Below are 25,903 nucleotides of genomic sequence, written 5' to 3'. Positions count from 1 at the left end.
AAGCCCTAATCAATGCATGAGAAGTCAGCCAGCCTTCAGCCCAGTTCTGTTCCATCACGAGCACAATTAATTCCCATCGGATGGGAAGCAGCAGGATCTGTCTTGCACTCATTACTGCATTACTCAGCTCCTCAAGGAGCAAACACCTCATCTGCCATTTTTGGTCAGAACTGCCTGACAAGTCATCCCAAGTTCCTCAAGGGAAGTCACAAACAAGACTTTTACTCACTAGAAGAGGTGGCTGGAAACCTGACGCTCCGAGGACCGCCCCATTTACCCACTGCACAGAACAAAACCTGCCAGATAGGTTCACCGCAACAGAGCTGGCTAGATGAATCACTTGCAGCAAGCAAGAGACCTTCAAAAGCTGTGCCAGAGAGGCTCTGGCAAGTGCACCCACGTAAACAAGGCTGCTAAGGTCAGCTCCAAAGAGCCACTTGAGCCCTGTGGTTTCACCTGGGCCTTCCCTTTTCCTTGTTTACCCAGCAGCTTGCCTGTAATAAATTTGGATAACGGAGTAAAACCCTTCAATTACACTTGTTAGAGCAGAGGACTGGTGACCTACAGAGCTCACCCCTCCGCCAGAGAGCACAGCCTCCATCTCCTCCGGAGGAATGCGCGCCGATCGCGCCTAATGCCACCGCACGCAATATAATGAGCACAGGCCAGCAGCTGGGGGAGAAAGGGAGGCCAATGACATTATTTTACTGCCCTCTGACTAATGATGTGCTGACATGCTCAAGTACTAAGGCGAAGATGCCAAGCAGTCATGGGAAGCGTAATTAATCCCTTGCTTATTAAAGCCTGCGGCATCTTAAAGAAATGCTGACTGCATTCTATAAGCAGCACCGGTGCGTGAGTTGTGCCCCCATCTCATCACAGCTTACCCCACGGAGAAGGCATCGAAGAGTCTAACTTGCAAGACGTCGTCTTTTAATAAAAACAACATGGATTTGAGATGTGTCGTAGAGATGTCCAGTAACACCAGCTGAAGGTCCATCCACTCTACCCGTGAAAGAGTCAAAATACGCATCCCTCTGATTACTTAGCCCACATTAAAGGCTTTTCAGTACTTCATATTCTCTTCCCCTCCTTTTCTTTCTAAAAGGCAAAAGGAAGGGGATTCGCCTTTTTGCTTTGTGGTCAGTGTTGCCAGAACCCCAGCGCTCCCTTCACACCTCTGCCCTCCCCAAAGCCCGGCAGGGACCTCAGCCGTGCAAGAGAGAGATCGCAGAGCGCCCATGGGTTATTTACAAAGCAGCACAGATAGCTGCTCACTCATCCACTTGTCCATCAGCCCTCAAAGAAGCACCCACGCGCTCACAACTTGGCATAAAAGGGTGCAAGAAAACACCGCAAGCGAAGCTGGATAAAGCAAAGGGAGAGTCTGAGCAAGCCATGGGGCAAGCCCTGCTTGCAGCCACCAGCAGCCACAGGCAGCCCCCTGATGTCCGCAGCACGCAGAACCCACCCCTGCACCCATCTCACCTCCAGGCATTTATCTGTATTTTCTTTTCAACAAACTCAAAGTGTGCTTCCCCCCTCCCCTCTTTTACCCTGCTCAAACCATATTAAGTCCTTCACACCATTTACAGAGCACACAGAACAGGAACCTCACCTCCAAGCCTGCCCAGCTCCAAGGCTCTCCCCTGAGGACAGGGCTGCCCCCATCCCAAGGTGCCACAGCATCAGCCCCTTGGGGTACAGAAAGCCCCAGCTGTGCTGGGCTCCCCTTAAAGAACCGAGACCTTCCCAGCACAGGAGGAACTGAGCAATTGCACCAGCTTAGATAGTCTGCAGCTGATGCAAAAGCCCAGCTGGACACATTTATGTCAGTCTAGTTCAACTGATTTAGAATATTCTTAAGCCTAATTGTGCAAAAAAAAAAAAGTCTAAAAAGAGAAATTTTGCTTGTGCTTCAGTGACCAACTACTGTGAGTAGACAGGGCCAGGGGATCTCTTTACATTATTTGCTTCACAGCAACTGCAAGTAAATGCTCCAACGTTTTCTCAGGAGTAGATCAGAAGTCGGGACAAATCCCCACAGCCACAGAAAGAGGTGGGAAGAGCCCAGCTGACTGCGCAGGCTTGATGTCTCAGCAAGGAATGAAGGTGATCGTGAAAATTAAAATTGAGAGAGCAGGATGAGCTATGGTTTGCTTCACTAGGGCACAGATCCTTGAGTTAAACACATATTTTAATGAAAAAATTTGCACGCACAAGTAAGCTGCTCTGGGCAGTCGCCAAGCGATTGGGGAGAGGAACCGTTCCACCAGGAATCTCGGGAGCGTTGCATGGTCAGCCTTCCTGGGAGCATCCTTCTGCGTGAGCGAGTGCTCTGGCGGCGGGGAGACGTGGCTGCAGGGGAGGGTAGAAGGCAGCAGAGACCCTTCCCCTTAAGGAAGACACATCAATATTAATTATTGCTAATCTCAGTCAGGACCTGCAAGTGGATCAACTGAGCTGGAACGTGTTGACGCGTTGCTTTGAACTGATCCAGCACCGAAGCACCCTCTGGCAGGGCGGCACCGAACCAGTAATGACGCTGCAGTGGCAAACACACCCTCTGCACGGGCCACCCGGGACGGCAGCCGCCCACCACCAGAACGGCTCCGGCAGGCGTAGGGGGATCAGATGAAGCCCACGGGCTGCGCTGTATTGTAGGCATGGGCTTGGAAGCAGCCCGCGTGCCACAGGTCCCTCCCGTTACTGTTTGGTTTTTTTAAACCAGCTGCCCTCAGGCAGGTCCTTGGCTCACTGAATGCTCCAGTGAGCGCAAACCCTGCAGTGATTAACACCTTCCTGCTGGCAGCCTCCCCTGGGAGCAGGGGCCTCACCTTCTCCTCCAGGACAGCCACTGGTTTTCCTCTGGGGTCTTTAAACGTAGCCAGTTTAAAGCCACGTAGCATTTGTCCCTGGTGATGGCATGGGTGAACTTCCTCTTGCCCATCTTCCAGACACTCCACACGGATCCAAAGCCTCTGAATCTCAGGGCCAGCCTCTTGCAGAGCTTGAAAGGAGGCAGATTGCACTTCAGCTGCTCAAAGCTTGCTTAATGGCTCCTGCAGAGCTTTGCAAGGACGCAGAACAGCTGGAAACGGAGAACATGATGCTGCTGCTGCCCTGCTTCCACATCTCTGTGCTTTAGGGAGTCATAGAGAGAACAAGAGAAGTTGCAAAAGCGGCTTTGTGCCAGGCACAGAGCTCCTGTGCCTGCTCTATCTCCCGAAGCACCAGCCCACCTGGATGAGTTTACAAAAATACCCCCAAGCATCCAACTTGCAGACAGAATTTGGTCTCAATTTTTTCTGGACTTCCCATCTGTGTCCCTTCACCTTTGCTTTGCTGGATAAGCTTCTGAAGTGATACTTACAGGAGTTATTCATAAAATGAACAAGGGGTTTAAGAGTACAACATGAAATTGCTCTTATCTACTGCACACAATGATAAATCAGGCAGAGCTGCACTGCTGACTCTCTGGGAAGATCTATCTCCAGAAAGTCTCCACTAAGTTTCCTAATGCGTTCAGGGAAAGCTGCTGGGAGGGAGGGAGGGGGACAAGACCGGAGCCAGGAGGAGCTGCCTGATTTCAGACATGTTCCAGAGCACCTGTTCTCAGCTTGTTTGTTAATGTCTTGTGACCGATCATTGAACCAAATCCTGCTTCCTGGACAGGGAAGCAAGAAATAGAGAAAAGAAGAAAAAAAAAGAAAAGGGCAACATTTCAACAATAAATAGGACATCAATTAAACAAGAGAGCATTCACCTGCACAAACAGCTCAAGGAAGAGCCATCGATTCTTCCACCTGACAGTCTGGACTCGGTTAGCACACGCCTGGTTTACTGTGATCCCCAGGGAGATAAAGTGTCTGAAATCCTCAGCAAGAAAAGGACAGGTTTCCCAATGTGGTCACGGTGTGTCTCTTTTTAATCAAATATTTTTTCTATTTAGATAAAGAGAAAACAACTGTCGCCGGGGCTTGAAAATGTACTTGATGAAAAAAATCTAAGGGACAACTACAGCAGTTGGCAGACCAAGTCTCTATCCCTGCCTCGATTTCTCTGGCTGAGAGACGCTAGCACAGATCACCCAGAAGTTCAGCAACTCTCCAGGCTTTCAAAGCACTCAGTACTTCTGGGAGGGGTATTACTCCCCCGATTCTTACTGCAAGAGAGAAATCATGACTTTCTTAAAAATAAGCGACTTGCTCAAGATCAAATGGAGAATCCGTCCCCGCAGCCTTAGGCCTTTCCTCAGCCGTACGGCTCAGCTCGCCCCAGCTCTGGCAGGCTGCTGCTGAGCAGCTCGTGGCAGCTTTGCCAGTTCGCACAGCTCGGGGACGGGCGCTGGGTGTGCCGAGCAGGAGCGGCTCCCCGCTCCAGAGCTCCCTCTCCTACCTGCTCCAGCTACGCAAAAATTCACTCGTCTCTGAGCACGGCCTTTCAGAGCTTTTGCACGAAAGACTGACATAGTTTAAATGAAGAGTAAGTGGCTGCAGACAGACGGGCCCTTGCCGGATCAGGCTGTAGTGACCGATGCCAGGCTCTGCTCTGAGCTGTGTGACCTTCATTCCGGACCCACAGAGCACTTTGGGCCAAGACGCTCTCTCTCTACATGACTACAGCAACAACCACAGCACGTGTCATCTGATTGCTAGGACGTGACTATATGAATAGTGAATTGACAGGCAGATGTGTAGTTAGCATGCACGGATTTAAATTGTATTCCTGGGCTAGTTCCAAAACACAGGTGGTGATTTCTGGACACTGGATACATTATCTGCAGAAAAGCAAAAATGATAGTGATCAAGAAGAAAGGAGCATTGTCATCCTTCCATCATTCCCCCTCTGAAAGAACTCAACAGGTCAGCTGCTTCTAAGCCCGCCCTGATCAATCACTGCAAATGCTAAAAGCATTTAGAAGATTTCCTCCTTTGAGCCATTTGCCAAGTGGAATCTGGCAGGTTTCAGTCCTTTTATTAGTTCTGCTTGTAAGAGAAATTCACTTGAAGCCAATGCTTAATGCGGTGAGAAAGCAGTACATATTTCTATGCAGAAATACCCATTATTCAGCTGTGCGCAGAGACGTGAAGGGGGTTTAATAAAGCCTTGGCCTAGAAAAGAGCGGGTGCCCCATGCCTCGACCTGCTGTCCTGTACGCATGTTCCTTTACGTTTGCACTTCAGCCTCAGCCTAGAACGTGTGGGAAGTGGGGAAAAAAACCAAGCACGGTTGTGTGGTGAAAGGATGCGCGGAGCAAGCCCCGCGCAGCTGCTGCGAGCTGGACCTGCTGGTCTATCCGACAGGCAGGAGCAAACCTGGACAGAGGGAGGTGGAACAGGAGCGCTGCCTAACGACCAGCTCTGTGCAGCGGGGTAGCGAGGCAGCATCTCATCGTGCCGAATGCTGCACGCAAGGGCGGAGGAGCCCTGAGCAGCCCACTGGTGTTTCAGCCAGGCACGAGTCCACGCAGACTGCCGGCCCTCCAACGTGGCTGTTCTCACACAGCGCTGGATACGGCCCCATCCCCTAACGCACGATCAGCTGTACCTAAACCACCGCTAATATGCATTAAGCCTGGAGAACTGAGGCATAAAGGGATTAAGAGAACTGCCCAGAGATCACGCAGAGGAGCGCCTGTTAAATTTGGGAATTGAACTTTTTATCTCCTAAAAACCTTCCTGGATCAGTGCCGAGCAGCTCGCCTTTGCTGGGTGCACAGCAGCTACTTTGGGGGCTGGTGCTTTCTACTCCCATGCATCTATGCAGTGCCTAGCCCAGAGAGCAGTAGGGCTGCTGCAAAACTAGCGCTTATTATAACCCCCCAAATTAATACCGTTGGACAAGAAGTGGGAGAGGAGGAATACAAATGGGACACAACCTGCCTGGGATTGTCCTCCTCTGCTCCCTTCCTCCTTGCAGTGCTCTCATTATTTTCCAGCAAGGGCAGCCTTCTTTTCTCTCTCCCTCACTTGTCAGGATCAGATGACATTTGAATTCTGCTGATGAGACCTACCAGGGCGAGACACATGTTTGTGGTCACTTTGGGCAACCAGCTGCCAAGGCCTTTAACTGCTCTCTTTTGATTTTCCTACGAAGGCAACCTCTCTGCCTCCCTGGCAATCTGAGTCACGCTACCCAGCGCTCTGCCTCCCAGGGGTTTGTGCGCGAGCATGGGCTGCTCTCACATTCACCAGCCTCTCCTCTTTGAAGGAAAGGGGCTCATGTTTTTTTTCTGGGGGAGCTGGCAAGTGCTGCACAAAGATCCTGGGTAAGGGATGGCTGCAGGTGGCATTACTTTGGGGAGAGCTGCTCCGCTGGGGGACCTGCTGACCTGCTGCACAGTGAATCTCTTCAGAAGACAGCCATCCTCAGCTGGCTCTGTCCCACCAGTCCCATTTCCAGCTGTGGAGCTCTCCTGATTAACACCAGCTAGGGATCTGGCCCACAATATCTCTTTCTGACCGAATGTATGGAGAACATTGTCGAGATGAGCTTCACGCACAGAAGGCGTGACTCGCGATGCTGCTGTTGCGAAGCGCTGCTGGCCCACGTAGCGCTTTCTCTGGTGATTAACTGGCCGGGTCCCGTGGGGCTGAGCGAGCAGAGCTAAGGACACTGCACAGGAACAAGGCTGCAAAAATCAGCTCCCTGGCTCCGGCCCAGCAAAGCACTTGAACAGCGCTTAACATCAAACACCGTCCTGGCTGCCGTCAGTCACAAAATTCACAGTCCTTAAGCGAGTCACTTGCTCACACGTCCGGAATCGGCGGACGAGGGGGTCCCAGGGTGCTTCTGTGACATGGGATTCACAGCCACAAACACTTTGGGCCTGGTTTTATTCCGCTTTGCACATTCACCAACAATTTATATCAGTGCATAAATCAGAAATAAAGTCTCAGGATTAAATTCTCATATAGCTTTCACAGAAGCGTTTTGTATTTGTTTTGCAGGGTTATACGTGACAACACACAATGTAAGATGGAGGAAATTTAATGACTGTCCTTAGGGGAGAGATCCTAGATCATTTAATCAAATGGATCTAGACACACTGTCTTTGCTGCAAGCGTGACCAGGTGACATCTGTGTTGAAGAAAGGTCACGTACCTTGTAACCCAAGGGAGGCAAACATTCAAATCCAAAAGACAAACCCACCACATCTGGGAACGGTAAGCAGGCAGATGGGGCAGGCAGGCACGCACACAACGCATGGGGCAGCCAGCATCTTGCAGTGACGACAGAGTTGCCAGCATTTGAAACGTTTTGAAAGGGAAGCCCCTCTAAAGGGCCCACAGGACGCAGCAGGTTCCCAGCTCAGCCCTCGCCCAGGGCTGGCCCCCAGACCCAGCACTGCCCCCCTTCTGCCACCCCTTTCTCAGCTCACCTCTTCCCAGAGCTGAGAACAGAGCACAGCTAACCCCTTGCTGCGTCCACAGAACATTGTCCTTATGTCCACCCCGCTCTAATAGTCCCAGAAAATGCAAAGATATAAAATAAAATCTGCTGTTGGACATGGCTATATTAACACTGACGCGTGTCACAGATTGAGGCCAGCTTGTTTTTCCCGATATAAAGCACTGCTTCTAGCCTGTGAACGATTTCTGAACTGTAGCTGTTCTAGTTAGTAAGAAACATTTAGGCCAATTACAGCAGCGTGCTGGTTACTACAATTACTATTATTAATTGCATTTGATTACACATTTGCAACTACTAAATACGGCATCTCTAGAGTACCTGCGGAGACTTTTAACTCAGCAGAAAACAATGAAAAGTATTTAACACAGAAAAACGGCCAGATGATGCAAGGCTAAAATCCATCCCAGCCCCATGCATCATTTATCTCCTCTCTGTGTGTGCCTGGCTGATCCAGCGCATGAGAGACATGAAGGACTTGTTTTCCTTCATCCTCTTTTCTCTCTGGGCCAAAGTCCTCCTTTCCCCAGTTGTCCTGCGCACGCCGTGGCTGCCTGACTCCCCCCGTTCACTGCTATGACGGGCAGGTGCTCAGCATCTCAGGTGATTATCTCTATCAGAGCTGTCCAGAAGAGGGAAATGCCGCTTTGTGGAGGCTTCTGGCATCCTGCAGCGCGGCTTCATCCCGATTAGGGATGAAAACCCAAACTTTCAAAATTGTCTGAGAAAGATAAAACCCAGAGATACCCCGGTTTGGGGAAGGCCCCAGTGCCAGCTTTCCCATGGCTGCAAGGGCTCTTGCATTCACTCCCGGAGAGCCAGGACTTTACACAACTTAAAAAAAAATAAAATCACTTTGAAGAAGTGTTTCCGTGCCCTACAATGTTAAATTGCTAATGGGAAAGGAAATGTATTCATGATTCAATGTATAAAAGCAGCCTTGGAGGAATGCAGATTGTATTTTCCCTCTGCAAACGTTTGATCATCCCAATAAAACAGCAGCCCCACCTTTTCCACCAGCTCAATAAATCACAGAGAATGGAAACAACAGGCTTATAGTTGTCATGATGATCGTTACGGAAGGATTTTACGGTGTACTGGAGAGATGGGGGTGCTTGTTTATAGGCATGAGGTGCCTTCTGAAGGACTGTGGGACTCTGTAAAACCTACCTCGCTGCTTAAGTTTCTGGTTTAAAAGGGAAATCATTCTCCTGATTCAGCCTCCGCCTCAGTCGTGATCGCATTCACTGATGCACCAGCCCTTCCAGGCAGTCCTGCTCAGCAAGAGGCTGAGCCAACAGCTCTCGGACGAGCAGAGAGCTTCTGTAGGTCACAGCAGCCACCACTTTGCAGTCCTCATGCAAATAACTGCACTATTGCATGGCCTTGCGCTAGTAAAGCACCCGCAAGCCTGAGTCACATCACTGTAAGGCTCTGATCTCTGCTTCTGCATTTGCTACTGTTAATTATTACTGTTGATTAGGATTTGAGCTTACAGCAAAGATCAAGGCTGTGTTATACAAGTCCTGGATCATATTCAGAGTAGGAGACAGCTTTTGCCCGGAAGGGTTTTTTATCTACCACGTACCATTCCTGGGAGAGCCAGACAGTCATCTGCCACGTGCTGTATATCCCTGGGCCATCTGAAAGGCAAATAACCCTTTGGAAGAAGATTCCCTCCTAGCAGGGGTACAGAGGGAGCCGGCAGTGACCGCCCCCCTCGCTCCTGCATCGCCTTATGTACGCGGCAACGTTATGTACCTACACTTTACTTTCAGCTTTAAAACCTCCAAGGAGATGCTGTCTGCAGCACTGTATCATAAATAAGGCCAGGAAGTGTTGGGCCAGAACCCATGGCAGTAGTTTTGAGTGATGACTTTAAGGTCTAAACACTCCTTTGAAAGCCTGTTCGCTCCCAGAGCGATGCTGACGCAACCCACCGGAGTTTATGTTCGTGGGACGGCGACGAGCCAGAGCAGCAACAAAGGGAACTTTCATGGGTGTATCTCATGGGGTAACACTATTCCCTCCACCATTTCTCATCTCCATCCCTCTGGGGTAGGAGATCTGTGTTCCTCTACCATAACATCTCTTTTTCCCTTCGCCATAGGACTGATGACAAATTAGCATTTCACCCTCCAGAACGACCCTGTACAGTGAAGTATCTGCATCTTAACACTTGGACATGACTTTCATTTTATTGGAAGTCCCCTGTGTTGTTTTATGCCAGCTCTGCAGACTAACTGACAATAAAGCAAGAGGAGGAGGAGTGTTTCGAGAGGTGCTGAGCAGCTCTGACTTCTGCCAACTCAGCGCTTCACAAGAAAGCACTCAGCATCTGGCAGGATTGAGCTTTTGCATATTTTTCTTAAACTCCCCTCCTGCTTTTTTATGGTATAAATTAAGTTTAATACCAGACCAAGCGTGCAATGCCGCTCAGGGCAGAGAGAGCTAATGAGCTGAGCACCGCACTGCAAAGAGTGACTTCCCTGTCCACCTCGCCTCTCTTCCCGTTTTTGCATTTTAATACTCGATCTTTTCTAAAAATAGCCACAATTATTAGCCTTTTTAATACGGTCTTCATAAAAAAAGATGTTCCTAAAGATCTTTGAAAGCTTTGCTTTGGATTTAATAAGCTGGATAAAATGATCATCCCAGCAACTAGGCAGAAGAGCACCCTGGGAAGAGAAACACCCAGCTCCTGGTGCAGGGCCGATCTCATCGCACTGGACTGAATACAAACATGCCCTGACTGCCTACAGGATAATACCAAACCATGGCTGCTTCAGTAAAATAATGAAGATAATAAATCAGGTGTCTATTTAGCACCTTTTTCACAGTAGCTGTTCTCCATCTTCCACCAGAAAGGAAAGAAATAGGGGAGGGGAAAAAAAAAAGACAGATTGAAGTTGAACTGAGACATAGGAACAGTGAAAAAGCATTTCAAATCAAGACATATGAGGAGCGCTCTGGCTGGTTTCTCCCAGATTCATTAATAACAGCTTTGCATTAGAAAGGTGTTTTTGCAAATGAAATTTGGTTTCAACCACCACAATTGCTTCTTACAGGTTGTCCCCCCGAAGCCAGGTGCAGGCAGGTGGTCTCTCCGACTAGTTCTGCACTGCTGCCATGCCCCAGGCACGCTCCCGACCTGCCTGAGCCGGCACGGAGAACCAACACGGTGCCTGAGCCAGCACCCCGGGCCGTGGGCTATTTCTGAGCTCGGTTTAACGGTCCTACACCGATTTGCAGTAACCTTGTGTTGTTGCGAGACACAAATCTGGAGATGGGACATGAAGAAAGTGCATGAGAGACTCGGACTCGTGGAAACAAATGCCTCAGAATGAAGACTGTGAAAAGATTTATCTCTAACTTATTAGGAAGAAATGCAAAAGATAATTTGATTACAGTGCACAAGCACTTTCACAGGAAGAAACTATCAGATACCGAGGGCTCTTTAATCTAGCAGAGATGAGCACAGAGAGAATCTCTTGGTGGAAATTAAAGGCAGCCAAATTTGAATTCAAAATAATGCTTGCATTTTTTTAAATGGGGTAATGAATCATTGGAACAACCTGGGAGTGGTTGACTCTCCATCAGCTAATGCCTCCCAGCCTAGACCTGGGTCTCTTTGAAAGATATTTTTTGTAGGGAAAAACAATCTTCACAGCTTTGCCTGTGAAAGAAATCAGATAAGGGATCTCCAGTGCGCTGCCAGCAACGACGAGGATGACCCCGACCTGCACATTAGGGTGCTTTGGACCCACCTGGCTGTATCTGGAGCAGATGAGGAGACACTCATACATTTCTTTCTCTTTGCAGAGCTGTGGGAAACTAATCACAGCTGGGGAGCGAAGATAAGGAGTCTATCAGCAGAGATGAGGGGGCACCACCTTCAGCTGGTGCTGCTCGCTCCAGAAGAGGAGAGCTAATGGAAAGACGGACCTCCAGCAGCCACCCCACTCAGCGCACAAGTGGTTATTATTTTGATGCACTGTTCAAGCAGTCCTATTAATGATGCACATACTTGGTATGATATTGCTTAGGAATGGAGACAGCTTTACAACAGATTATTATTCTCCACAGCAAATTAGCAAGTCGAGTTGGGAAGTTCACTGACAGGAATATCTTTACATCCTTTGTATACTCCTGGGTGGCTTCCCCCTGAATCCAGATATCACATCGTTTGTTTAACTTACTGAATAAAGTAATTAATACTAGGGAGCTCTGACTGCTTGGCAGAGTATACTGTTACAGCTAACAAATTTTATGTCTTTAGGCTTCACAGCAGAATTTGATTTAATTTGTCCCAAGGTTAAGAAAGACAGGGAGGAAATTTGATGGCTCCAGATCACATATTCACTGCCATTTATCATCTTCACTGTGTGGCATGGACAGACACCACTTCCAAGTTAAGATGGTAGAAATTTACCCAATCATTTTTGTTTTAAACTTGCATTCATCCGTTATCAGATGCTGTATGTCCAAAATACGCTGTGTCTCACTGCCGCTGGCAAGGGGAGCCAACGCTGCATGCAGTTATCCCCAGAACTGCCACGTCTCCCCTGCCTTTCGGATGATGGCCCCCAAAATTTTGGGATGACCTAGTCAAGACATACACAATCCCAAGGAAAAGTAGGGAAGCATCTTAACCAGGCTTCTCCTCTAAAAGTTCTGTTTAAACGGAATTTTAAAAAGTAGGAAATTCAACAAAATGTTTTGATTTTTTCTTTTGCTGAAAGAGAAGAAAGGGAACGCAGCACCATGGCTGTTTCTTAATCACACCGAGGCTGCTCGACTGCACATTTCTGTGGTCAGATTTCCTTCCTTAAATAACAAAACCAATGGAATAATTTCTCTAGTTCATTATAAGCTGCTCTTTACGATGGAGAAGATACAGTTATATGGAGGAGCTTCCCCCGGGGTTCCCAGTGCCACAGCCTTGCAGAGAGCTACACCTTTAGTCTCACCACAGAATTATCTTTAGGACTTGAGCAGGGCACTTCCCTCCGCTCAGTAGTAGATTTGGGAGCAATGAGGCTTTTAGAGCCTCAAAAATAAGATTAGCAGTGGCCTGGCCAAGATCTCAGAGAGCAAAGAGAAGGAACTGAGAGTTTTCCACTCCGTGAACCGTATACCTGAGCAATAGGTCACACTCAATTTCCAAAGCAGGGGCTACAGCATTACAGCAGCTTCCAAGAGGACGTGTATGAGGCTGTAGCTTGTGAGCAACATTATGCAGCAATTATGCACCAAAAGAGCTCCCAGATGTGCTGTGAATGTGGTAACAGAACATCCCAGTTTATAGCATCCCCCCACTTCTGTGATTGTCCTTTAGGAAGTGAATATGATGAACAAAGCTCTATTTTTGGCAACAAGTCTAGGTCCTAAGAAGACAGCAGATTAAGTGCAGAGATTTTCTAGGCATAAGGAAATTGCAAACCACATGCCAACTCAAGCACCCCCACTGGGGCAGACCCACTCCCCCGCTCTCAGTGGAGCTGGCGCTGTCCCCATTGGAGCAGCACCGAGGTGGAGTCCAGGGAAGTCAACGAGGTGGGAAGGCAGACCTTCCACAGGTTTACCCTCCCCTCTCCCTGCACTCACACGACTGAGAACTGAATTTGACTCTTCCTTATCTATCTGACAAATGCTTAAATTAGCCTAGTCGCTTGTCAGTGAATCACAGAATACCTTGAAGGGTACAAACCACTTGCTTATGAGATCTTCCTGAAGATTAATTCCATTTTGAAGGCTGATTTCTGCATCGGGTTGCCACTGCGGTTTCCCTAAATGGCTCTGTCCATGAATCTCTGGATCAGACAGAGGCATTTGTCATTATTCCAGGTCAGCAAGAAGTTGGGCAAAAAACCAAGCGGAAAGCATTACTACATGTATGACAGAAGGTCACATGAAGTTGTCTAAGGAGTTGGGAGAACTTGGATTATAAAGATCACAGATTCTAATGCAAAAATCTAGACTAATGTCACTAGTCTTTAAATATTTATTTCCTAAGACATGGGGTTTGACTCTCTATTCCCTTTCCTGGACAAGTTGTTGGGGACTGGCTTTGATCTGGCCGGGATGCCCTCAGCGAGGTACCAAGCACCGCCATTAAGTCACCATTAGTGGTCTCCCAACCAGGCCGCCCCAGATTTTGCAAGGAAAGAACAAATGTTTCATCAGGAATTGTAGCTCTGTAAGTCATAAGCGGTGCTGGAGCCAGCTAGGGCATGTGTCCAGGATTCTGACTCTAATTACTTATGCTGCCCTGCTCAGGCAGTCGCTAACATGATTTATTTTAAAGATGACAAAAATTATTATTGCTGATCACTTAAAATAACTGCCTTTGTAAGTACTTGACAGTTTAAATCTAGGAGCATACACGGGAGAGTCCAGGTCCTTGGCAGAGATACAAGCCCTTTGGTCGAGTGGTGAGTTTGGGACACAGAGCACCATTTGCTGTGGTTTTCTCCCTAACGCCTGCGGGTACGGCTCTCCTGCGGGAACCTCTGAGCCACCTCCTCGACCCGTGGCAACCTGCTGCAAAGCCTTGCCTAACGTTTCCCCTGCACAATCCGAGCCCAGCACTCGCCGTGGCTGTGCACGCTGCTCTCCTTCACGCGTTACACAAACTGGCTCAACTGCATCTTTTTGTCCTACTTAGTTCTTGCCTTTCATAATATTTACAGGCTCTTTGGGATACAAATAGTTTTGATTTGTGTGTACAACCGCCTAGAACAAGGAGGGCTTGGGTCCTCAGTCCAAATAATAAATAATGGTTAATATAGTCCAGGCATGACTAGCCAGTTTCTACCTAAAAATGTCAGTAAAGCAGGGCCATATTGATGCAAAGAGACATAAAACGTGAACTCCTTCAACACATGCACTTATTTGTCTCAGTTTGTGAGGCTAGGAAGGAAAGAGCTGTTAGCAGTGAATAGTATTTTATTAGCATCATAAACCCCAAGAGCAAAGTTTGTGTCACAGAGAACTGCACATGCATTTGAAGGCTTAATTTATGTTTCTGAGTACTCTTTCTTTTTTTCTTTTCCTTCTCTTTTTTCAAGCAGGGACATAATATAATTTAAAATAAAGACTAAAAGACTCTGAAGACACCTTTGGGTGAAAGGGCTGTTTGTGCAAAAGGTAAACCTACATCCTGCTGAAATCCTGGCAGTTAGAAAGAGTTCAGTAGTGTTAGTATATTAATCTGTACTGCAGAGGTACATGGAAGCTTCGAGAAACACACGGTTTCATGTACACCAGGTTCTGAGCAAAAAGCATCCTGAAATGCCAACAACCTTGAAAGGCAAAGCCCAGAAGGAAGACACAGATGGGGGTGAAGTGACTTGCTGAGGAACTCTAACAACTCAGCAATGGAAAAATAGTGAGAATAGAAAAGAAAGCACGGCTTTTGTTGGCTTTCCATGAATTTGAGCTCCAGCGGTAAAGAAGTAGGTCTTCAGCTGGTGCAAAGCTGCACTGACGGGAGGCGCACGCTGACCGACACCGTGAGAATCCAGCCCTGCCACAGCTGGCTTGCAGCACTGCAGAGACCCATCTCCACTGAAAACAATTCAACATCAGGGGTCAAAACTCCTCCAGCTATTGACCATTCTCCCGCACCTCGAACAGCATTTTCCTTTCATTTGGCCCTTTTGGAGACGGGTCAGGTTTCTGGTGATGCTGGGAAATAGATATTGCAATACACTTGCAATCAACCATTATTAATCAGCAAATTACAGCTTTCCGTGCATTACAAAGCTTTTAACTACCAGCTGCTTATTCTGGTATATTTACGCGGTAACAATTTTGCAGAGCAAGTTCTCTGCCTGTTACAGAGCTGTTAAGTCTCTGTAAACACGGCTTTAATGACCAGCGAGCATTTATTAAAGATTCTGTAGCCTGCCTGTTACAGTGCAGTGAAATTAGCCATGTAGGTGAGTGCTGAAGGCACAGCACTAGAAGTTTTGTGACAAAAGAAATAGGCTGCACAAGTAGCTGTGAGAAAGCTGTTCTGCAGGGTACGGGACAAAACTGAGCAGCATGGTGCAAGTTTTCCAGCAGACTCTGACTTGCTACCTATTGAGCAGTAAAAGTATTTGTGGCTCTGAACAGCGAGGTGAGGTAAATCTCATATGTCACAGCAAAAACGCAAAGGCTCTGGGAGTTCAGGAGGAACTAGCAGTTGTTGGGAAAAATATTCCCACGCTCTTTGCTAGAGCAAGGCTCGTGTACCCTTATACAACTTCAGATCTGCGTCAGCATCTAGTAAGGGAAGGAAGGTGTGGAATAGGATTTGGGGAGCAGGACCCAACACAGCGTGACTGTCTTTGGCGCTGGGGTTTTCTGAGCACAGGCAAGTGATGACTGTCTACAGGGGCAAAACTACCCTGAAGAATAGGCTGAAGCCACTATTAAGGCTTTATGATATTCTTAATAATTTGCTTTGTGTTGGTGCCTAGGGAATCCCCTGCCCTTTCCATCAAGCCCTTTCGTGACTTCCCACGCTGTGCTGTTTGCTCTACGGGCACAAGACACAAGATACTTGCTGCCACAGGGACTTCAGCCTCTGTAGGGCAGCACAGCAAAGAGCAGCATGCAGATGTGAGCTGCAGAACACCACAGTCGGCTTCGCAAAGGTTAATGGTATGTATCTTCAAGACGTAGTGAGTCAAATCAGCTACATGGCCACCAAACTGGGATGAAACAAAACTAGTGGGTTCACCAGTTCCTGTCTCTCCTTCTGAAGGAGAAAACAGCAATTTGCCTGTCCTGGAAGGGTTGCAGGAACAGGAAACAAAAAAGGAATAGTCTCCTTTTCTTTCACCTGGTAACTGCAAACATTGCTCTGTACAAATACCACGCTGTAGAAGGGTATCATCTCTTTCCTTCCCCTTCTCTTTGCAACTTCAAATTTTTTTTTTCCTCTCTTTTATTTCACAGCTTTTAACCTTGACCAATTGTCCCTCTTAAATAATAATTAACTCTCTTGTTCAGCCAGGGAAGTGTTTTAAAGCTCTAGCAATTTTATTTTCTATATGATGCCACAGGAGACCATGGGAGGGAAAAATTAAATCAGAAGGTTTCTCAAGGGTTGCCCCTCTAGAAAAAACCATTAGTTGCCTCTCCCTGGTGAAACGCAAATGCTGCTGCAGATCGGTAGCGCGATCCTACAGTAACCAGCAGTGTTTACACAATAATTAACTGGAAGAGAGGAGAAAGAAGAAAATGAACAAGTAGGCAAGGCTGTTAGACTGCACCCTCCAAGAACGCTTGCTCCCAACAGACCCACGTCCTGAGTCGTGAAGATAGGCAGCGCCTCAGTGCAACAAAACATCGACCGCCACCGGGTGACCCAGAAAAAACGGCGCGTAATGAAGTCTTCTCCCGTGTGCTTCGGGGCTGAACACAAAGCAGACTGCTTTGCAGCCTCAAAAGCAGGACATGGGTGGAAAAACCCAAGAGCAACGTACAACGAGAAGTGAGAGAGTACTTATTCTAATTATAAACTGGACCAAATAAATTAGAAATTCAATTACAATACCGTTCACTGACAAGAAATTCAAAACACTCAGGCTATTAGTTGCACAAATTAACTGTAGGAGATAACAGGATTTGTGGGGAGCAATCCCCCTAGCTGTAATGAAAGCATTAAGGTCTGAAGTGAGGCAGAGTGCATCGGGTACAGTCCGAGATATTCTCACGCTGAGTTTGTGAGAAACAGGGAAAGAGCAAAACATTCTTTCAGAGCATTTTTCTCATTCAAAATTGTTCCCTAAAATACCTGGGTTTTGGAAAAGTCAGACCTGCTCTACCAAAAAGTATTTCTGTGGTTTACAATTAGTATTGGCAGAAAACAAAATAGCCTCCCCTCAAATAGCCAAGGGATTACAGCTTGGTTTAGGCACTCCTCTCCCCAGGGAAGCTAGATTCTGACCAGCTATGTGGATGTCAATCCCTTGGCAATAAAAGGACGTCTCGGGTTTGGCATGACTGAAACTAAGAGCAAGATCGAAGCTCCTGAGTTCCCCCTGGTTCATAGCTTGCTGCCTCGAGAATACAATCCCACGAGCCACATATTATTAAATCCCATTCCTTCACGCTTCTCCTAAAGGGTCAATATCCTGAGTCTCTCTCACCTCCCTGACCTAGCCTAATATGAATAATGCACAAGGTACTGGTGGATCAGTTGCTTACTGGACTGTGGCCAAAGGGCGCTCTCAGCAGATCAAAAGCCAATCAAGTTCATTTCAATATTTATTTTTAATCCTCCATTCTGAAATGATAAATATTTAATGCTACGCCCTTACCAGGAAAGCAAAGCAAAACCAGAGGAGAGACCGGACCGGGCAGAACGGCTCTTTCATGCTAATTTGCGCCCAGGTGTACGCTGCTCCTTATGCCCATTAATATTCTTCAATGAACACAGCTTATTTATGTGAGTCCTCCGAGAGCCTGCAGGGACAGAGGTCAGAGCTGAGGAGCACGAAACAGGCACAAAGGCAGGTTTCGTTCCTGAAGGTTTTTTCACTGGGGTTAAATTTTCTGGCCCTATACAAATACGCTGCAGTAACCTCATGGCTCTGACAACACCCAGTTACCCTGATGCCTCTCTGTCTCAGACCTGGCTTCCCCAGACCCCGTGATCCCAACCCGCAGCACCACGTCTCGCCTTGATGTACCCGTCAAGTGCTGGAGACTGCCCAGCAGCTCCGTCCTGTCAGACCTTGGTGCTTTTATATATATTTACCAGAGCAAAGAAAAGCCCCCCAGCCTTCTTTACTGATAATCCCCAATCACTTGCCCATCTTCCACACACCTGAAGATGAGAGATGGGAGCAGAGCCGAATGCGGACGCAGCACTGTAGGGCTGCACAGGGCCATAGGTTTTGCTGGCAATCGAATTCTGCCTACCCGGGAAGAAGCTGGGAGAAGAGCAGTGGATTAAGGAGCTGTCAATGAATTGAAGATGTAGGAGACCAGACTGAAAGGTAACTTACAGACTTCCCAAACCCACCTGCTGGCTTCCTTAATCGTGATTTAAAGACATGTGCCCAATTCCTCATGAACGATAGGAGGAACAAAGGCTTTTTGATGGGGATTCTGTTTTCCAGGGAGAACCATTTAATAAGTTTCTCTCAGGAAGTCTCTGTTCCCAATAAAGACTTAACAAAGTTAATTAGACTAAACAGTAATTATTGTGTCTCTTCATTGTTCAATTATCTTGCTGAACTGGTGTTTCCTGATTAATTTTCTGATTAAAACGTATTAAATTGAAAAGCACTTACAAACATGAGATGACAGGTTCTCTCCTGCGCCACAGGATTTCCAGAGGTCAGGGATGGCAGCACCCGCCCCGCGGACCGTGGCAGCTCCACACGCAGCCCACCGAGGAACCTGGTTCAACACGCTCTTCACAAACACACTTGCCACACACTCCTCCACTTTATGATCCACCAACACAGTACCGTTGCGTTCCTCCATTACACATCTCCTGCTTATCCCTTCTGGACCTTCCTACTCCTTTGCCATGTTACCTTTCCCTTGGGTTTCTCATGCACAAGCAAGGAACAGTGGTTTAACGAGTCACCGTGCGTGAGCTGAGCTTTGGAGCAGCCCAGCTCTGCCGTGGAGCTAGGCATGGCTTCTTGGCAGCAGCTGCAAGGCAGCCCCAGGCAGACTGGTCTGCAGCACACGATGGAGGTCTTGTAGCCATGAAAGCCTGTCCTGAAGTCCCGTTCCTCCCCTCCACCACAGCCCGGGCTCCCTGAGCACTGCGTGCCGTGCGTGGCTGCCTCGCATCCAGCCAGCTCAGAGTGCTGCCTTCTGTCTGCAAAACACCAGAGACACACGGTACCCTCTCCCACCTCCCACCCGTGACAGCAGGCAGCACAGAGTAGTCATCCCCCTAGCTTAGCTCACAATATGGTGTATAACAAGCCAAGTTAATGCCTTTGGGTCAGATATTGGACCCCCGCTCCTTCAAGCCTCGTTCTGCACTTCTCTGAAGGAGCTCATCTCATCTCTTACCTGCTGTGTTTAGCATCCCAGTCTGCCTAAACTGTCCTAACCGAGGTCACACCTTGCATCCCTCAGTCAAACCCTCCTGATGGGACCAATGTGCTTCTATGGATGACCTTAAAGATCATTCCAACCCACAGCATTTTGCTGTCTAACAGCAGAAGACATCTTCACAACCGGCGCTCACGAGCCACAGCAGAATTGCTTTCCAGAGGGACTGCTTTAGTATTCGCTCTTAGCAATCCTGTCATCACTGGCATTTTCATCAGCCCCTAATACTATTTCCATATCTTTTATAAGACAAATCAGAAAAGAGGGATTAATTTTCCTTTCTTCACTTTAATATCACCTGTGGCTGGGAGGAAACAAACAAATTCACTGCCTCCTTCCCCAAATCCTTGTGATTAGGTTATTAGAGCCCAAGACTTTTTATAAGTTATTGAAAGGACACAGCTGAGCCCAAATCCCACAGTGGGCTCTTTTTGTCTTCTATAATGCTGGTAATTCGTGATTAACTCCCAACTAGCGTGAGGCAGGAAGGACAGAGACATCTTAGAAGCTCCACCGTGACTAACACCAGAGTAGTTCAGCTCTGAACGAAACATGCATTTCAATGCACGGTTGCGCGTGGGAATCGGTGGGCTCCCGGCAGACAACCCAGGAGCCACAAAGGAGATTTCTTCCCTTTTTGCTTCTCCTTTTGGAAATTCAGCACAAGGCTCGGAGCTGCTGCTGGGACCGGCCCGCCTGCCTGCTCAGCACTGCTGACGGAGGATGCCAGGGCCAGCAGCGGTCTGCGGCCGCCTCGTTTTGTGCCTCCGTGCTGAAAGGCAGGGCACTGGCTTTCACTTGTGGGTATTCATGCTTAGTCCTAAGAAAAGCATATATATGAATATGGAACAACAGCACTAGTGGTCGAGGTTTTCTCCTGCATAATGCTTCGTTTTGGTCTATTTTAAGTCACACTGATAAAGACTAAAGCTGAGATTCCAATAAGGAGTTAACTTTGTTTATGATGTACTAAAATTTTGAAAAGACCTGCAGCTCAGCGAAGAATAAGTATCTATGGAAGCGCTAACAGCTTACACCTCCAGATACAACACAGACAGAAAAAGCATTTACAATAGCTTCATCAAACACAGCTATGCTGAAACTGTTTTTACAAACATCTGACATTTGCCACTGGTTCAGATTAATTCCAAAGGCCAAGACAAAAAAATTGAGTTTAATAACCCAAGTAGTTTCGGTTTTCTTTTTTTAATAACCATATAATCATAAATAATGAATCAAAGTGCTCCCTGGCTCCTAAGCTATGATTTGGCAAACAACTACAATTATAAACCCCAAACCTAATGACTGCATTTTAACATAGCCCCGTGCTTAGTAGCTTACAGTAACATTTATCCTGCATCAGGCTGAAAGGAGATGTCCGCAGGGAGTTAGCTGTGAAATGTTTGATTTCAAAAGCCTGCAGCAAGTTGATTCATGTCTATTTAATTTTTCCAGGCAGTTTCACTGGAATGCTGTATATAAATCAAATACAAGGCTAGCAGCGGAGACATACCAAGTTGGGGAAATACTGTATGATTTTAATTAAACTACATGCACAAATCAGGCATAGTGAAGGTGGAAGGGGAGAGAAGGAGAATTTTATCACCCTGGATAAGCCAATATTTTTGTGCAAAACAACAAATAACCATTTACTGTGAAAAGCCTGATTTCAAAAGCAGCATTTTGTCATTGTGCTGATATTCATAATCAATTTAAATCTGGAAGAAACCGTGCTTGAGCACAGAAAAGGACGCAGCCTGGAACGGAAGTTAATTAGACTGTATCAGCTCAGCCTCGCTCGTCCATTACTTACTCTCCAACTTTATGGGCTCTATCAGGCAGAGCTTGCTGACAGTCATGCTTCAAGGCCAGTACCGGTGACCAGCTGATGGTTACAAGGCCATCTTCTGTGCTGCTCTACACAGCCAACGACCATCGCTAGAGGAGAAACTAAAGACCAGAAAACTGACCCACCCATCGCCACCTCCTGCGTCCGTGGGGAGTCACACTGACACTGGTGGCGTTCAGCAACAGCACGGCTGGATGCGGCTGCAAAGCAGGCAGGCTACAATAGGAAAATAACACGGAAGCCGTACAGCGGCCCTGCTGCAAGAGAGCCCCAGTATAACTATTTTTGTTCTTTGTGGCCATGGGGCTTGTACCTGAAGACTCAGTGGCAGGACTGAAGCTTTAGTGATTTCCGTACAGGAGGATGACCCAGTAACTAGAGGGCTCTGGAAAATGCCGAAGCATTGCTCCACCTTAGGTTCCTCATTGAAGAAGCTATTAAGAAATCTACATTTACTTTCCCCTCTCCCCACACTCTGCAAAGTGGAAAAACAACTATGCCTGATAACCAATAGGCAGTGCAAGGACAAACACAGAGGTACTGGGTACTAAGATAATGGGGTCTATAAACCCCTTGGATAGACAGGCATCTCCTTCTCTTCTAAAGGCCAGAGGAACGTGAAAGTTGTCTGCTTTGAAGAACAAAGTAACATACCAAATTGCATTGAACAATGAAATCATTGCCTTGAATTGAGAAGTTGCGCTTGCGCTTACGATATGTCCGTGCTCAAACAGGTTACAATGACTCTGTATTTCCACCCAAGTATTGCAGCAACCGCTGACACCGGCGCCGAAACGCGTCAGGCGCTGGGTAGGAAAGCCTCTGGCCCGCACCTGTAGACTCAACAGACAAGACGGAACAAGTGCGAAGGGGCCACAAGCGGCGTGTCGCGGCGCAGGTCGGTGCTGCAGCTCACTCCCAGGGCTTCCCCGCCGAGTCACGCTGCTCCTTCGGAGGCCTGCGCCAGGCAGGTCGGATTCTGATCAACCCAACACCCCAGGCAGGGAACCACGGCCATTCAGCACATCCACTCAAAGACATCTCTTACGCAACAGGGACCCATTAGCTCCGATTAAAGCCACAATATCTCAAATCCCGTGAGGTTCTGTGGTGTTGAAGCTGTAATGAATTTTGCAAGGTTTCTCTCCTCCTCTTCCCCACCTCAATCACTCTCAAGTACAGGGCATGAATAATACAATAATGCGTTGCCTGGTGATTGCTGTTGTGTTTTCCTTTACAAATGCAGGGAAAGACGCAGACTAGAAACTGCCTAAAGGAATCCGTTGTTTAAAGAAGACTACCAAGGGGCTGAGGTTCTGCAGATGCAAGATGCTCCAGAGGCCAACTGCAGCCCACCCGAGGACCGTGTTTGTGAGGGGCTCTCAGAGCCCACTGGCCCTGTCCCACAGCAGAGCACCCTTCCCAGCCCCAGTCCACATCTCCCCATGCACTGTGTCACTGGAAGGGAACAGAGGGCTTGACTGGACCTGCTGTGCAAGGCGCTGCACCATCTTTTGCAGCAAAAACAAATAGGGCTGTGAAAAAGAGGCAACTCAATAAAAACCACACTATTTGGAGCTGAGACGGTTTTTTTCCTACTCTAAGTAAAGCAAGCCCATTCCCCAGAATGCTTCTAGTTGGTGATACGGAGCAGAGCCAAGGCTATCTTCCAGGATAGGTTTGTTCCCATCAGAACAAAAAGCTCTTCCAGCTTTTACTTCTCTGCAGAACTATGGATGCACATAGGGATTTTTAAAAGAATGCAAAGGAAGCTCCCACCCCAACTCTGGAAGCCCCGGTTACCCTCTGCCGTGGATGCACACAGACCCAGAAAGTGCACAAAAGCAGTCAGAGACACTCCATTCACAACCCAATGCAAGGGTTTCTGGAGCAGCGATCACCGCGCTCAAATTCTCTCCTTGGGCCAGTCATAGGCTGGTCTGAAAGCAGCAACTCCAGCACAGCTCCTCCAGGCTCACAGCGAGGGTGACAAGCAAGAAATTGGACTTGGGTTCTACTCCTTGTGCTTTCTGAAGTGAGTCACGCTGTGAGCTGACTTGAGTAAAGGGGTCTCAGTTTCTGACCTGCATATGGGCTACGCCCTGGCACTTGTCTAATTGCCTACTTGGATTGCAAACTGCACTTTGGGAAGCTGTCTCGCCCTTTGCACAATGCAAAGACCAATCTCAGCTGTAGCCTTTCGATAATGCAGCAATACAGAAAAATAGCAGAACTAAATACTTCACCGAAGGTATTTACTCCTCCAGTCTAACGATGCTGCTTTGTACAAGCATGATGTACTTACATAGAGCTACTGGGACACTGTACTGTCGTGCTTTGGCCAGGAAGGGGGAAGCAGGACAAGTTGCAATATTCCAGATCCAACCTGATCCCAAACAGAGGAGCCGTTAAGAACTAGAATACTTCAGTAAGAAACAAAACCTCAAGGAATAAATGTTCCTAGTATATTTAACGATGCACCAGCCTCCGGTGTATGCAAAGAGCAAGGCAATTAATAAGGTATATTTAGCATGCTAAGCTGAGGTGTGCAGCTCCCACAGCAGCTGAGATGGAGCAATTTAAATAACATTTATCTTAAAAATCAGCCTGGCTGTGACTACAGCTGGTGAGTGCTGTCTGCTGCTCTGAAAATATGCTGCTTTTCTCACTGGGGGGTACTCGCTCACTGCTGCATCGGCCCCGCAAAGAGCTGCAGCTCTGGGCCGTGGTGGTGGGTGCAGCACAGAGCGGAGGGGCAGGATGCTGTTGAACCAGCCCAGGTGCCTTGGGAAAAACTGCTGAGGCCTCATGGGCTGGTCTCTGGTTCGTGCAGCCTGAAAATATGAAGGGAACAGATGGTGCTTTTCCCCCACTGCTCAGTCCCCGTCCAGATTGAAAACCAAGAAAAGGAGATGTCTTTTCCAACAGAAAAAGAAAATTAGAACTGAGGTTCTCCAAGCTGGAGGATGCTGTGGGTGCAAGAGTTTTCACGGTCTCATAAAACAACTTGTTAAACTTTGTGGAACAGAAAACCTACCAAGAACACAGACTTGCAAAGCTGTATCACAATTCAGATATTCAGTGCTAGATACCTGAATAAAGAATAAAAAACCCAAAGCCCTTTAAACAGCTACAAAACTCTCTGCTTAAATCCTTGTCTTGCCACACCAGCTGTGTCATGGCACCCCAGAGCACAGCAGCCACCCTGTGCAGCCGACTGCTCTGTAAGACAAAGCCCTGCCTTCCAGTACGGGGCACAGCCTTTCCAAGCACAGATTTACATGGTTTTAAATATTTGTAGAGAGAACAAGAATAGCCAGAGCTATAATTAGTAACAATAAAAGTTTGGGACAGGATAGCAAACTTCACGTTTCAGTGTTGAAAGATGCTCTAATTACAAAGGCTTACAGCAAGGCTTCCTTGAGCGAGTTACTCGCTATCCCTGACTCCCATGCCCCCTGCAAGGGTCTGAGGTGGGGTCAGGAGGAACGCTGAATTAGATGAGCACACTTCTCCCTGAAAAGTCCCACTTTTTACCTCTGAAGCAATGACACCGATCGGCCCACAGAGACGGAGAACACCCGAGTGCTCCGAGTCAGTACAGGAAATACCACATCCATAACGTTTCCCAGTACGCACAGCTAGGGAGGGGGCACACCCAAAACACTTCACATGCTGTTTATAAGAGAGTTATTAATCACAGAATCCCTGGTTGGAAGGGACCGCAGGGATCATCTAGTCCAACCTTTCTAGGTAAGAGCACAGCCTAGACAAGATGGCCCAGTGCCCTGTCCAGTTCAACAGCAGTAGTTTTTATGAGACCCACTGAAAAAATCAGTAGTTGGGACTACAGCCGTCTTTCAACAGAAGAAATGTTTTAACTGCCTTTGAACTCACTCACTGACTAGTCCCAGCCTGTGGCCACCCGGTTTGCCACAAGGTGCCTGGTGTTCCCATCTCAAGGATAAAAGAAGCTGGTTAAAAATGAAATTAATATCCTGCATAGTTCATATTGCAAAGTGAATCAAAGGAGAAAATAAAGACCTGAGCTAAGCAAAATCTGTATGCAGATAATCAGTCAAACTTCCAAGATTTTGGAAGCAAAACATTTGGGAACCATGTAGAGAGCCGGACTATGAAACCAGACAAGGTTTGGAAAACACGTCTTGTGTAGCATGGTTTAAAATTATGATTTTAAAAGCATCAGTTCAGTGCAGGACCTTAGGTGTGGCTGAGGGGTGACCTGTCCTTAGTGAGCCCCAAAAACAAAGAACGGGGAACCTACTCTCGATGGAGAAGGTGAAAATCCCCCGCAGCACTTTTGCTCCTGTTGGCGCTTACACAGCCCAGCGCTGGCCGCAGACTGGGTTTGACGAGCCCGGCACCCAGTGACACGCACCAAAGCACAATCCTCAGTGACCCAAAGGAAGCCACAGCCCCAGCGCCCCCGCTCTGCCAAGCGCAAGTGGATCTCTTTCGAAGAAACCTCTGGAAACAAACATTTGTTGCTCTCGGGCTTCACGGGCAGCCGGTAACAGGGAGCTACAGACCCGGCCAAGTCCA

At 47.8% G+C, this 25,903-nt stretch overlaps 1 long non-coding RNA gene across 1 annotated transcript in view; it reads right to left on the bottom strand.

Annotated features, from left to right (window-relative positions):
• The window catches only part of LOC142066805 (uncharacterized), a 159,183-nt gene that overhangs the window by 50,395 nt on the left and 82,885 nt on the right, over positions 1-25,903 (bottom strand). The window lies entirely within an intron of this gene.

Source organism: Phalacrocorax aristotelis, chromosome 20 (assembly GCF_949628215.1).
Source record: "Phalacrocorax aristotelis chromosome 20, bGulAri2.1, whole genome shotgun sequence".
Lineage (NCBI taxonomy): Eukaryota > Metazoa > Chordata > Aves > Suliformes > Phalacrocoracidae > Phalacrocorax > Phalacrocorax aristotelis.
This window is presented reverse-complemented; position numbering and strand designations above follow the sequence as displayed.